Here is a 14,097-nt window from a genome sequence, read left to right as displayed (position 1 = left end):
TAAGTATCCAAATGAATATACAAAGGAGCAAAATAGAACAAGTATAAGAAAGGCTCGTGCAACCTTGTTAATAATTTTACACCTCCCAAAACTATAAATAGTAAAACAATAGTAACAATAATCCCATAAACTTGTAGGCCATGTAAACAATAGTAATAATAATCCTAAAAACTATAAATACTATCTACAAGTGAAGGCCCCAATCTATACTTCTGAACCCATGAAAATACGGATGATGATCTTACTGTGATCCCAATTATTTGCATTAACAAAGTCAAGTTCACTGAAAATATAACAAATTCTCCATAAATCTCTAAAGAAATGTTCCTACATACACCCTAAGATGAACTATTTTAGATGAAACTAAAAAAAATGAATACAGAGGAAGGATTATAAGAGAGAATTTTAACCAGATTTCTTGACTGGCAAAGATGAATCATAAAATATCTAGAAAAGTTGCAGAAAATAAAAGAGTTGTATAAGTTCTCTTGAGACACTCTCTTCCAACTAATCAACATCTATTTCATCAGTTAACGTTGTATCAATGTCATAAGTGTTTCCCTTTATTTGCAGATGAAAAATTCAAAATGACATATCATAAAATCATTATTCATATCATGTTTTGCAAGCCTTAAACATAGAAAAAGCAAACAGATAAACATCCTTGATTTATAGTCTTTACAAGGTTTGTAAACAGTTTGATAATCAGATCATTAATGGATCAGATACTTGAATTGAGAATAACACTGAGAACAAAACATAGAGATGCAACAGATGCTTTGTATCGGAGTCGAGCTTTATTGAGAGCTCCATTGATTTTATCGAAGATAATATCTGAAATCTTGATTCTATCGTATCTTCTACAAAATTTTTCCTTTCCATCGCCAACCCGTGTGTCAATTTCTAACTTGTGATGCTCGTTTTGCTAGTCTTGTCTATTGATTTCGAATCTTATCAGGAAATTGAAATTGTGGATCAGAAAACAATTGTAAACCCTAATTTTTTCAATTGACTGAAACATGAAGAGGTGAGGCGACGATAGGAGGAGAGAGACTTCTCATCGTCGTGTTCTCTTTCAATCTCTCATCGATGTTATCCTGATCGAAGGAATCATCGTCGCAAAGGCGTAAAGACATATGTGTGCATGTTTGTGTGTGTGAAGGAGAAAGAGAAGTGCGGGAGAGACGATGAGGAAGGTAATTAATCGATATTGTGACGATTACCGGAGGCAGCCATGGATTTCAGATGGTGGCATTGGATTCCATCAAACGATTAACGATGAAGTTGACGTGATGAAGATGTAGGGAGAGAGAGAGAGAGATGGAGGGAGAGTGTCGAGGTGATTAATCTGATAATGGGATATCAATTATTGTTTCCCTAAATGCCCCTGATTTATTTTAATAAGATGCCCCCATCCCTTTTTATTTTCAGGTATTTACAAAAATGTCACAAAGCATCTTAACCCTTTATTATTTTAATCTAACGGTCATTGTTTAGTTCTCGAGTTTTCGGGAAACTATAAGTTCTCAAATGATCCTTCCCTCTGTGTGTGTGTGTGTGTGTGTGTGTGTGTGTGTGTATATATATATATATATATATATATATATATATATATAGGAAAAGTGAATATGTAGCTGTCATATATATAATATTAGGTATAGAACCATCACTATTGACTTCATTTTGATTAGAAAAACACAATTTTTTTCATTGTTAGCTTCTTTTCATTGCTTTGGAGCTCATATTGTTTCTGATTTCATAATTTATCCCCAACATCTATGTATTTCGAATGTGTTGTTTATATTAGACCTCTAGTAGGCTTCATAACTTTCTTTGACACCTACCATATGTATACTTGCATGGTTCTTTTTGATGTGTTATGGAGAAGTTTATTGAGTTTTTAATGAACAATTTCAATCTTTCACTATAGTTTTCGATATTTAATTTGAATATGAAGATTTATAGGTAATTGATAATGTATTATTGTACATTGTTTGTGGTGCAAAATTAAATATATAAAACTCCATAAAAATATATACAAAGTCTATCATCTAGTCTTATAGATGATACAAGAAGGATGGTACAAAGATTTAATTGTATTTTGTTAAAACTATGTATTTTTGTATGGTTCTATACCTAATATTAAGTACATAACAACCACATATTCCCCAAAGTCAATAAAGAACCATTATTATTGAAGGAACCAAAGAACCAATCCAAAGCGTCGGAATTTAAAGCGATCAACGGCAAAAGGAAGGGTTGTAAATTTTTATAGTGGACGCACATGTACCGGATTATAACAAAACCCACTTCCTTTTTTTCATTTAAAATTTTTTTTAGGCCAAGTTTTTTATCGAAAAAAATCCGAATATACCGTTGTTCACGATTTTTCGTCATCTTTCCATAGAGATCCATGATGATATATAAAAAACAAACTTTTTTTTCGAAAAAAACCTACTTAATTTTCTTATTTTTTTCAATATTTAGGCTTTTTTGTATAAAAAAAACTAATTATACCAAAAATATTAATTTTTTGTACTCTATTAGTAAACATCAACACCAATTAAAAAAAAATCTCGAACAGTGTAGATTCACACTATAAATCTAAACTGTAAATATTTTAATTTTTAACATTCACAATATGAAAAATCTGGAACAGTTCAGATTCACATTGTGAATCTGAATTACTATTATGCACACTGTGAATCTGAGAAGATTCTTAAAAAAAATCTCGATCAGTGTAGATTCACATTGTGAATCTAAACTGTAAATATTTCAAATAATAACATTCACAATGTGAAAAAGCTCCGATCAGTTCAGATTCACACTGTGAATCTTTTTTTTCGTAAAGGGTGGATTTTTTGGTAGAATCCGGTGTGTGTGCGTCCAATGTAAAAGTGTACATCTATTTCCTTGGCCGTTGATCGTTATGATTTCCGATGCTCACGATTGGTTCCTTGGTTCCTTGGTTAATTATGATTCTCTATTGAACCTCACCTTATATACCCATATATGCCTGCCTTTGTAGAATATATATATATATATATATATATATATATATATATATATATATATATATATATATATATATATATATATATATATATATATATATATATATATTCTACAAAGGCAGGCATATATTCCTTCTTGTTGTATTCTTATTAAATATCAAAACTTTCTTGGTTGTCAAGCTCAACAAATACTTACATATCTTATCTACCTCCTGTAGCATCTTAAATCCCAATGAGCCTGCTTTTATTCCAATAGTTTTATTAGTGATAACCCTAGATAGAAATAATATATATGTTTTATTAAAGAAAACATTCAGTGTGATCATTTCTTGTATAAAAGGTAATAGAATCACAAATGTATATATAAAAAATTACCAATTTAAAGACTACTTCCCATTGGTAGCCACTGACACCTAGAAAAACACTTCAACCGCAACAAGAATCCGAGTGATTCATAGCTACCAAATTTCTTTTAAATTGTTCCCACATCAATCATTATTTAGGCATTATAATCAGAAAATAATAATTTCATTTTAATAGAAACGAATTAATAATATGATGGATAATCCCACAATGATAACTTTTATATAATTTATCACAAAATATTATTATCTAATGTAAATAAAAAGTTCATGGGATTTCATTTATTCACAAAAAAGTTCTTATAAAATCAGATTTTGTAAACAATTTGACATTTAGATTGATCCCATATACAATTAGAAAAAATATACACCAATGATCCCGTTTATATTGAAAAAAATGATACAATAATGATCCCATTTTTTTAACAACAAAAAGATTTATAATAAAAAGGTAGTGAGACGTTAGAGAAAAAGAACACTTACATCGGGATAATATTCAACGGATTTTGCATTCAATCGATCTATTTGGTAGTAAATTTAATGTCTAGTAAACTTAATGACCATATACAAATCACTCTAACGAACAATTAATAATATGCTCAACTATCATATTTGTCTTAAATCTTTTTTTCCCCGACCTGATATCATTATGATATATAGTCGAAGCATCCACCAAATATAAAAAAAAATGATCGCCTCCTAATGATATATGTCCCAATAACAAGTCGGGTCAGGGAAAAGAACCGGACAATATCTAGGTTTTGTCGGACTAATAAACCCACGATTGAACCGACCTGGCAGACCGCGGTTGAGGCCTCGGTCCGTTTGGTACAAATGACAAATTGATAACACCTTCTTATTGTCCCATCATGTACTGTAGACCAACGGATACCTAGACATCTCCAACTATAAAGCGAGTGGAACATAAAGATGAAGAGATATGAAAAAACTCACTTAAAAACCTTCTTTTTCACTCTCTATAAATGACATTATCACTTATCTCAAATACCCCCAGCTAACTTTATCATCAAAGAGGTTTCGGATGAACGTCCGGGGTCGCTTTAACCTAATTTTCTATTGCAGTCATACCACGAGGAGCGGACTACTCCTCCGAAATTTCATCAGCAATACCCATAAAGGAGACTTGAGTGCAACATTTGGCACCATCCGTGGGACATCTTACAAGAAGCCATGTCAAAATCTTTAGTCACACTTGTCGGAGGCAGTCACATCTGACAAACGCAAACGCTAGTAGCTGAAAGTGCGTAACTGGCTACCAGAAACATCAAAGCCGACGTTGTAACCTTCTAAAATTCAAAAGTGATTTTTTTTCATTTTTATTTATTTTAAAACATATGTCTTACAAAACATTACATCTCGGTATTACACCATTAATTATGAAGTGTTTCAGCGGAAGTCTATAAAACTTTATTGATGCTTCAATATGGATATAGTCATGCGTGAGCCTTTCCACGGTTATATGAACAACCTGAAAAGTAGTTATTCAAGAACTGTAAGTCGAAGCTTAGTGAATTTCCTCAAAATATTCCACACCACAACACTTATACAATGCATACACATCATGGCCTTCAGCTTATAGCTGGTCCACACCTAGGCGTTCAGCATATAGCTGGTCCGCCTTATATAGCCTTCAACACATGGTTGGTCTGTTCTTTTCTGGCCTTTAGCATAAAGCTAGTCCGCCCAAGTCTATTAGCCTTCAACCCAGGGATGGTTCATCCTCAACTCCACACGTGTATATATATATATATATATATATATATATATATATATATAGCAATATCTACATAACAGGAAACTAACTATCGTGGTATAATTGCCTAAGTGCATACTACAGGGTAACTATATTCTAACATACAATAGAGAAGATACATACTGGAGTATACAATATAGTGAGCAAAACTTACTTGGTTAATATCTCGGATGAATGACAACAATCTACTGAGGATTACACTAATAGGTAACACGCTTAACAAGAATGGTCTATAGAGTATTTTGACTAATTAAATCCTAGGGCAAACCGATAATAGGGACTAGATGTATCACTAATCCCATTGAATACTGATAGATCTATCAAGTAAGGATCAACCATGCATGATAGTTGGGAGGCAGGATTATTTTGGCGTATAGCCTTTTTGAAATCTAAAAACTAAGCCAACGCAACCATTTTAGACACCTCTTTTGTAAGTAGATTAATCAGTATTATAATTGGAATTACTGATAAATCTATAAACATATGTATATTCATAACAACAAATATATACATAAATATAGTTACAGTTAGGACTGAGTAAGCGTAGCTTACCCATAGAGTATTTTGATGAGGATCGGGAGTTTAAACGGGCAGAATACTAACTCGTGAACTTCCACACGAAGGCTACAAAATAGTTGAGCAATCAGGGATGTCGCAGGGCCCCTCCGCTGGCTAGATTCTCAAGGAAGAAGGCCAAAGCAGAGGAGAAACTGAGAGAGAAAGGTTCTAGGGGTATAGAGTGAGCAGCTTATACAAAACACAGAGTATTTGTAGGCTTATGTGGAAGCACACTGCGCAAAGCCTAGGGCGCTCCGTGTACGGGGGTCTTATTGGCTCCTATGGGCTTTTGCCACATGTCGCTTCTGGAGGTTTCCACCTCATACCTTCTAGAAGGGTGCCACATGTCATACCCACAACATGCCACGTCACCTTGACTCTTGGAAGAGAGGAATGGGTGACTTGCCATGTGGCGCTCTCTGGTGTCGTGACGTCATCAGTGCGTGCTCGGCACTTCGCACGTTTGGTTTTGCTAGATTTTTGAAATGGTGTATCTTCTTCATACGATATCTATTTTTGATGTTCTTTATATCTCCAGAAATCCCTCAACGAGATCTACAAATTTCCATTAGATCGTAAAAGCTAATTCTCAATCTATTGAAATTTTATATTTCTGAGAGGCTTATCCTGTTAGAGATCGCTTCAAAAAACATAACTCGTATATATGGATTCCGTTCTCGATGATCTTTATATCGACAAGCTCCTATTTACGAGATTTCAATTCTGGTTTAAGTTATATTGCCTAATAATATACCGATCTAAAATTCAATTTCTGGCTGCACACTACTTGTGCTGAAATCCAAGAAAATTCTAACTTCCTCTAATGAAGTCAGATTTAAATGTTCTTTATATGTACGAATTCACTTTTACGAGTACTATGAATTTTGTTTAGATTACTAAGGCCACTAAGTCATCGAACTAAATTTCGAATTTATATTAATCGCGAACGTTTACAGAAATGATAAAATGAGGGTGTTACAAACGCTGCAAACTCCGAGAAAGAGAAACATGAATTAAGGGATTTCCAGAAGTACCTTAAAAGGAAGGAAACAACGAAGGAAAAGGTGGAATAAGAAAAAGAACATGTATCCGTCCACACCACAGATACTGACATCTCTGAAGAGGGTGAAACCTCACAGAGTAAGAGAACGAAGATAAGAGAAGGAAAGCAGTCGAACACAACAAAGAGGAAGAAGGAAAACCTTCTTGCGAAGAAAAAACAAGTCAACTTTTCAGACAAAAAATTATTAAATTACCATGAAGAGTTCGAGTCTCTAAAGTTCCTTTAAGAAAAATAGGATTTAAGGGATTTCCAGAAGTACCTTAAGTTAATTTTTTCTGATGAAATCTACCAAAGTCGAGTACCAAAGAGGTTGAAAAGACCGATCGTGGGAAAATATGATGGAACCACCGACCCCGAATACCATGTATTAAGTTTCACATGGGCTATCCGGACAGTCCTTATAAACCGATACCAATGCTGCATATTCTTCATGGGAACGTTAGAGGGGTCAACGAAGTACTACTTAGAAAGTATTTATCCCAAAAGTATATTTATATATGAAGATTTGTGCAAAAAATTGCAACAAGCTTCATATAGAAGAGACCTTTCCAACCAGAAGCATAATTTATATTTGCATGCAGACAAAGAGATGGAGAATCGAATGTGGCTTACTTAGAAAGGTTCATAGAGGCATGTACCAAGGTGTCGAGTCAAAACAATCCCATGATCCATGAAGCTTTCACTTATGACTTATGGAATGGACCACTTTTCAAAAATCTCCAAGGTCTAGAGTTCAAGAACATTGAAGAATTTCTAGAAAAAGTAAATCGATTCATTCGACTCGAGGGTGTGGGATACAAAAAAAAATTGTTGGATGAAATAAATCATAACCAAAAACCGTATCATGTGGCAAAGAGGGATGGTCGCTCATATCGGGACTCTCTCAATTCGGCACGACCCTAGGTTAACCAAAGGCAATTAGAATGAGGTGGTCGGCATAACTAGGAATAGTACTTAACAAGTGAAAAGAAACACACTTCCCCCAAAGAGTAGATGAAAAAAGATTCCTAAGGGACCCGACGCAATATTGTGAGTTCTACAAATGCCAAGGTCACTCAACAAGCACCTGCGAAGTGTTAAAGAAGGATAAGGAAAAATGAAAAGAAACTGAATGGCGGGAACCAAAGCAAGAGCAACGCCAGGAAATCCTTATGATAAGAATATGACCTGTGATGTCAGAGGAGGATTTCCGCCATGGTTGGAGAAGACAGTGTAGAATGTGGAACTGGCGACCCCTTAATTGAATCATATAAGGGAGACGAGTCACTTGTTATAAGAGGATGAACTGATGGAACCTGGTACATAGAGTTTTCATAGAATTGGGGGGCTCAGCAAATATCATGTATGAGGAGTGCTTTGAAAGACTCCCATAGAAATTCAAAGAGCACATCAAAACCCCTAAAAACACCAAGTCCAACTTCACAGGGAAATGAATATGGCGAATGGGAGTCATCCAGTTGCCAATATCATTTGAAGATGTGTTCACCCCCCTTCAGAATACAATTTTAGTAGGATTCCTCTTAATTAGCTCTAAGTATCTTGACAATTTCATCTTCGGGAGAATGGGAATATGGAAAATACTAGCCGTAGGCGTCTACCGTTTAAGGATTAGTAAATATGTTTTGTGGAAGTGTTCGGGGTGTCAGACCCAACAAATAATATGGGTACGATATACTCCTTAGTAACACTACTCTATTGCACTAAAAAGTAGCACAGCAAAGTAGGGTCGATCCACAGAGACACGGGACAACCAGTCCATACCCTTTTTGCGTAAGGTACTTGTTCACCAACAGTAATAAGGGGGGTTTAGAATGCAATGATTAGACAAATAAAGTAAAATCACAAGTAATTGGCTGAATGAGTAAATTAAATTCAGATATTATAAAGACTTCAACTTCATGTATGACAGTTCAACGATGTGAATCCAAGATGACAAGACTTTTGTCTCATTCTATCTAAATTGGTACTTGAAAGTGTTAACAAGCTCTAACACTTTTCATTCACCACATTAATTAACCAAAACAAGATCTTTGATTAATCCTAACCTTACTAACCTAATCTAAACAAGCTCTTAGAATTAGATTGGAAGATTGCATGAAGCTTTATGTGAATGTTCCCAACAACACCCAATACTCCTCGTAAGCTCGGGAGTGTAAAAGTGTATGAATAAGATTTACACTAAATTCATTCAATATAGATCAATTTAATGCTTGTTACTTGTTCAATTTCACAAAACAATTACGGATTTTGTAAAAGAGATAACTGGAATGACCTAACCCTAATTCAAATGGCCAATAAGAATCACAATTAGAATCAAACATTCGATTGAAGCAAAATCAAATTCATTAGATAGAAATTAAGAACAAACATCAAGTCATATGATTAGATTCACAACTACAAAGTCAAAACATAAGTTGGAGAAATTAGGATTCTAGCCACACATGACTAGAACAAAACCAGAAATCTAGAAGATGAAATCAAGAATTAAAATGCTTACAAATATGAAATCAAAATGTTTCCAAATGTTTAATGGACAATCCTTGCTAAAAACTTCAACCCCTTCTCCCCAAAAATGCTTTTTCTCTGCTCTGCTTACCCCCAAAATGGCCTAATTCCCGTAATAAGAAAAGAGGAAAAACTGCCAAAAAAACAGTTTTTAAGTCGAACACGCCCCGTGTCGAAATAGAGCAAATCAACACGGGTCGTGTTGAGTGTAAACCAACCCTTCAATTCTTGATTCCAAATTTGAAGTATGATGCTCAAAAATGCCCAGCTAGCCCAACACGCTCAGTGTCCATATAGGCTGGATGAACACGGGTCGTGTTCATCGAAGTAAAAAAAATTGCTTGATAGTCAAACACGCCCCGTGTTGGATTCTAAGGCAAACCCAACACGCACCGTGTTGCCCTCTGGATGCTCGTCCAAACTTGATTTTTCTAATTCTTCTGATTCTCGCCCAATCGTCCCGCAATCTTCACCAACGCTCCCTAGCACCTCCAAAAGCGCGCTCCAACCTCCGGTTCACCTGAAAAGGACATGAAAGAGTGCAAATAAGGTTGTTCAAGAAATTAACCTAGATATGCTAAAATGCAATAAAAACAAAGAAATTATGCTAAGGACATACATAAAAAAAGGGCTAAAAGTTGTGCAAAAAGGTGCACAAAATGCACCTAACAGATCTCCCCAACCTTAGACCTTTCTTGTCCTCAAGAAAGAACAAGAAAGAGACAAAACAGGACGATTTCTGGATGACAAAAAGAAACTTAAAACGAAAAGGGGATGAAGGATTCTAAAGGTTAAGAATGAATGCATGCAATGTAATGCCATGAAAATTTAAGGTATGTACAAAATGCACTTGAGAAACAAAATGAAGCAAAAGAAAAGAAGATTAAGAACAAACACAAAATATGTACTTTTGTAACTAAATAATGGTACGATCATACTTTACATCGATAGGGCTTCGATCATTGATACCTTGGCAACCATCCTGTTTTCTTCCACATATCACAGACTCTCAATGTGAGGATGACTCGAAACAGTGTAACCCAATAATCCAACCAAAGTTTTATTTAATCTTTATACCTTACTAAGCTTTATGGGCGAAAATAACATAGTCCAGATTTCATGTCCTTAAGACTAGATGGCCAAGAATCAGAATCGACACATCCTTAAGAACCCATCACGGCGAATCAGCTTTTGCTGAAACAGTGAGCCCACCCGAAGGGGCCCATCTCCTATGCTTTCACTTTTTCGAGAGCCACAAGTATCATATCACACAGTTCTTCATTCGCCGGATCTGACTTGAATTGGCTTTTGATTTGATTGAACTTTGATTTGTACTTCGTTTTGAATTTGGATTCTTCAATCTTCATTTTTGGAATTTCTTTAGATTTCTTCGTTTTCGCATTTGAAAATCTGATTAGGGTACTAGATATGACAGTTGTACCCTTCCTTCTTTCTTGATTGTGTGGGTCTGATACTTAAGCTATCTGTTACCGTGGGGGTAACGCGTGTCAACAAATAGGTCCGTGTTCTGTGGGTTTAGAGTTGCCGATAAAGATTATTTTTAAACATTCAAAAGCAAATCATCCTAAAGCTGTTATTACCGCCCAAAAAACGTTTCAATATAAATTATTTTTATTATCTAAGGCTAGGGTCTCGAATTACGGTGTTTGGGTCCCGTAGTTATGACAGCTGATTCTACGCTTCCGGTAACTATCTGGTCGCCTCAGAATTCTTTCATTTCATGGAGCAATTGTATTTAAAGAGTGTCATCATCTCGTACACTTTTTTTAAGAACAAATTCAAGGAAAATGAAAATAAGAAAATAAAATAGAAAAGAGAAAATAGGAGAGAATAAAATAAGAATTTTGAAAAAAAAATGAAATAAAAATTTTGAGAATAAGAATATGCATGCATGAGTATGAGTGAACCTAATATACAAGTCTACCCCTCCCCAAGCTTAAAGATAAGCATCGTCCCCGATGCTTGGAGAGGGTGGAACAACCTAAAACGGAGGTGGAGGAGGAGGATAGTAGCTGGGGTTTCGGGTCCAAGCCCAGAAGTCCTCCTCATGTTTGCGTTGACACTCTTGATCCTGAGCGTACTGAGTGGTGAAGGTGGAAAAATTATGGGTTAGGCTTGCAATATCTTGCTGGTAGGTGTCGAGGCGGGTATGGATTGACTGGAATTCATCCATATACTGCTGATGATAAGGCGGGGGTGCAGCAAAATGGGATGAGCTGGCACCACCGGTGGGAGAAGCATGGTGAGGCTCCTCCTCCTCTTCATCATCATCACCATCTTCCTCGTTTTCTTCACTTTGCTCATCTACCGCGGTGGAGTATGAGTGGGGGAAGATGTATGGAATGATTTTCCAATCGGTCATGTGAATGGGATTTCGGAAATCAAGAATACCTTTATTTTTTGGTGTGATGAGGAGCTTTGGATCATGATTTTGACCCATGGTCCAATGGTGTGTGCCATCGCTTGCCGAACGGAAGAGTCGCATGGACTCAAGGACAGTAGTGGTGAGATAAGGCTCACCCGACAGTGGCTGATGGGGACCGGGGTATGGGGCTTGGATTTGGGCGCTCTTGGCGAGCATGCTGACAATACCCCCACACACAATCTTTCCCGATCGGGATGTGCTCAGGCAGATGAGCTTGTGGCACAGAAACCGACCATAATGAGGAATGAGGTTATTCTCGGGATGGGTCATTGCATAGAGGATTTTGAGTTCTAGCACGCTGATGGTGCTTCGCTCCTCTCTAGGGGCGACGAGTGAAGCATTGATTCTATGGGCTAACTTCATCACGGGATGGATAAGTGATGAGGCTTTGGCAGCGCTAGATACATATGGGTGTTGTTGGGTGAGTTGGGTCCACCATGTCAAGTCAAAGTATCCTTGAATTGGGTCAGTGGGGCCAAATGTGTTTTCCGTTGGGGCCCCCACAATGGCATTGATTTGATCCAAAGAGATCTCATAGTCTTGATTCATTAGACGGAAGTAGAGGATCCCATGGTCCAAATAGACTGAGGATAGAAACTCAGCTGTTGGGACTTTATAGCTCAATTCATGGACCCTCAACAAGCCGTGCCACCCTATGTTGCGAAATAGGGTTTTGACTTGATTGTAAACATGCAACTCTTTTAGACATGGAACATGCGCGGATTTTTGGATGGCTTGACCCTGTTTAAGGAATGACTCAAGTTTGCCCTGTTGAATTGGGCCAAGACATACGACACCACAATGAGACGGGTCGGCTGGGGGTGTTGGGGACCTAGGTGGAGGTGATGGGGATCTAGATGGAGGTGATGGAGTCCTAGGCTTCCGACGGTGGGCAGATGATTTGGTTTGTCTTGGTCTTTTGGAAGATGCAGCTTCCATAGTCAAGTTTGGGACAAATTAAAAGTCAATAGGTCAAAATGTCAAAAAGTCAACTGTTGATGGGTCCAGTCAACTTCGAATTTGGCCACCAAAATTTCGCGGGAAATTTGGTTTTCAAAGATTTCCTACTAAGAATCAAGTCCAAATAGACCACAATTTCAAGTAATTTGACTCAAGAACACAAAATCCAAAAGTTAAGAGTTGGGAGGAATTTACCGAATCGGGTGTGGGATTGTGTTGTTCTTGATGGAAAAGATCTTCCTTAACCTCCCCAAGCTTGCCCTTTTGAAGATTAAGACACTGAAACACCAAAATCACGTGAGATTTTCGGATCTAGGGTTTGTCAAAACCCCCAAATCCACCATTAAAATGCAAGAAAATGGTGTTTAAGATGGAGAAGATAAAGTGTAGATGATGAAAATCAAACGTTTTCGTAGATGGAAGCCAAAATCTTGAAGAAATTAAAAGGTTTTGATGAAAACCGGACCTAAGGTTTTTGTTGGGAGAGAGGGGCTGTTAGGAAGTGAAAGTGGGGATAAATGAGGTCAAGTCCCGATTTTTTTTCTTTAAAAAGGGTTGGAACTGCTGCGCGGACATGACCCGTGTCGCCGCAGGCCTAATGGACACGCCCCGTGTTGAGGGGTTTATGCTGAGTTAAGGACGAACACGACCCGTGTTGGGTCTAGGCCAAAACCAACACGACCCGTGTTGCTCTCTGGAAGAATTTGGGGTACTTTTTGCACGGACATGACCCGTGTCCATTATAAGCCAAAACCAACACGACCTGTGTTGGTCTCTGGAAGAATTTGGGTCTTTTTTTACATGAACACGGCCCGTGTTCCATTAAGGCTAAGAGGGACACGACCCGTGTTGGTCCCTGGATGCTAATCCCCACTTTTTGAACTTGAAAATTTCCCTCTCTTTGAAATGAAATAATTTTGCATTCCTAGGTCCGTTTGGTGATTTTAAATCATGTTTAAATGCATTTGGAACATTGAAAACCAAAAAATAACTCAAAGAAATGGAAATTGTTTTTTAAATAAAAGACAGAAATACCCTCGGGTTGCCTCCCGGTTAGCTACCCTTGTTTTAAGTCGTTGGCTCGACTTTTCCCCCAAGTGTGCTTCAGTCTTGGTATGTGGGGTTCTCCAACTCGTCAACCTCTTCATTCTTCACCTCAAATCCTTCATAAAATGGCTTCAGCCTGTGACCATTGACTTTGAATGTTTTACCCGTTTGCTTGCTCATGATTTCCACCGCACCATGGTCAAACACCCTTGCGACCACAAAAGGATCAACCCATCTCGATCTCAACTTTCCTCAAATTAGCTTGAATCTTGAGTGGTAAAGCAACACCTTTTTTCCTTGTATAAAAGTCTTTCGGGAGATCGCCCTGTCATGGTATGCTTTTGTTTTCTCCTTATAGATCATGTTGC

The sequence above is a fragment of the Lactuca sativa genome, chromosome 6, assembly GCF_002870075.4.
Source record: "Lactuca sativa cultivar Salinas chromosome 6, Lsat_Salinas_v11, whole genome shotgun sequence".
NCBI lineage: Eukaryota > Viridiplantae > Streptophyta > Magnoliopsida > Asterales > Asteraceae > Lactuca > Lactuca sativa.
The sequence above is the reverse complement of the archived record's forward strand: the minus strand, read 5'-3'. Positions refer to the sequence as shown.